The sequence below is a fragment of the Myodes glareolus genome, chromosome 3 (genome assembly GCF_982192425.1).
Source record: "Myodes glareolus chromosome 3, mMyoGla1.1, whole genome shotgun sequence".
NCBI lineage: Eukaryota > Metazoa > Chordata > Mammalia > Rodentia > Cricetidae > Myodes > Myodes glareolus.
This window is the reverse complement of record NC_142028.1, coordinates 52,467,074-52,468,809: the sequence shown is the minus strand read 5'-3', so window position 1 is coordinate 52,468,809 and position 1,736 is coordinate 52,467,074. Positions and strand designations below refer to the sequence as shown.

The 1,736-nt window shown below is 42.2% G+C and overlaps 1 pseudogene; it reads left to right on the top strand.

Annotated features, from left to right (window-relative positions):
• The first annotated feature begins 643 nt into the window (after positions 1-643).
• LOC125403162 (small ubiquitin-related modifier 2 pseudogene) lies at positions 644-920 on the top strand (annotated as a pseudogene).
• The last annotated feature ends 816 nt before the right edge of the window (positions 921-1,736 follow it).

Sequence of the window (1,736 nt, the reverse complement as noted above, 5' to 3'; positions counted from 1 at the left end):
GGGGGTCATATAAAAGGGAAGACAAAGGAAGAAACTCATGACCCTGACAGTGTTGACACCTACAGAAATATCTCTAAGTAGGGCAGAAGAACTAAAGCTTCTTAAGAAACATTATATGGGGAACAGAAAGCCTCAAGGTCACTGTATTTCCTTCCTGGGAGTCTTGGTCTTTAGACGGATTTTCCCTTGTCTTGGCATGGCAAAGTGTCCATACACCCCATGTGAAAGATACGCTGAATACTGTGTTCCACTCCGAGAGTCCTAAATCACTCTTTTGAGAATGGTCCCAATCAATATTTGTGAACTTATAGCTTAGACTTTTTTGAAAGTATTTGTCTGGGCACTCCCTCTTCTTAGTGTATGCCATCTACGAAAACACTGACTATGAAAAGCGGTTCTCTGGTGTCTATATTCCAGAGAGAATTTTAAAACCTTTCTTAATATGATGGTCAGGTATAAAGTATTAAGTATTTTTTAGTATTTTCCTTGTTTGTTCTTGTGTTTTCTTCCTAAAAATAGATACCTCGGGGTGTGCCCCCTCCACTGCCACCTTCTGCCCCTCCCAGTGCGTCTTGCTGCTCCTTCAGGGTGGACCTGGATCCTCCTTTGTGAAGCAGCAGTTGGGGAGACTCTGGTGTTCGCCATGGCCAATGGGAACCCCAAGGAAGGACTCACGTCTGAGAACAACCATCATATTAATTTGAAGGTGGCAAGGAAGGAAGGTTCTGTGGTGTGGTTTAAGGTCAGGAGGTAGAGACTGCTTAATAACCAAGGAAAGCCTATTTAAATAACTGTTTATCAGCGAGGCAGATCAGATTTCAGTTCAATGAGCAACCAATGAAACAGATACACTTACATAGTTGGAAATGGAGGACGAAGATACAACTGGAATGTCCTGGCAGACAGGAGGTGTCTACTAGAAAGGGAATCTGCTAGTACTCCAGGACTTTGTTACAGCCCAAGAATACATTCTCTATTAGCAAGCTATAATTTAGTTCCACCCCATTCTGACTACCAAAGTATAGTTTTCTCTGTCCTTGTGTTTCCCCATTCCCGTTCCTTCATTGTACATAAAGGAATCAGTGTGTGCGCCAAGCACACTGTGCTCCTTGCTCTTTCATTTCCCTCTCTCCTTTTCTTTTAACTAAATGGAAAGTTCTGTTTTGGTTGAGCTCAGATGGAGGTGGTCTCAGGGAGAGTGCTGGCTCTGAACAAGTATCCCCTGAGCAGCATGCTCATTCACCTCTTCTCGTTCTTTATATTCCAGTATGTTGTTTTGCTCTCGTTGTTTTAGCAAAACAACCCAACACCATAAAGCCCTCGCTTGCCTTGTTCGATCGGAGAATGTCAGGGTTTTCATTCATCACTGTAAAGCCAAGGGCAGCTTTGTAACTTTCTTTTTCACACCTGTTACACGTAGGGCAATCTGGCTTTAAGGGGGGATAAATTACACTTGAACAAAATGATCCTGGAGAGTTTTTCCTTCAAGGCAAGCATCTTGTTGTTTAAATAAACTTCGCGTTTAAAATGAAAAATAAAATCAATGCCTCCTGACTGCAGCCTGTTACCACTCCATCTTTCACAGTCACGCTGCGGTTCGGAGGCTGCTGTTCTGAGTGACATATGATTGACGTAATCTGGCATGATCCTTTACAATGTCAAGCATCAGCAGAACATTTTGGAGAGAAAAAAAAAATTCATTGAAATCTATTACTGTAGAAATTGTTGCTTAAAAA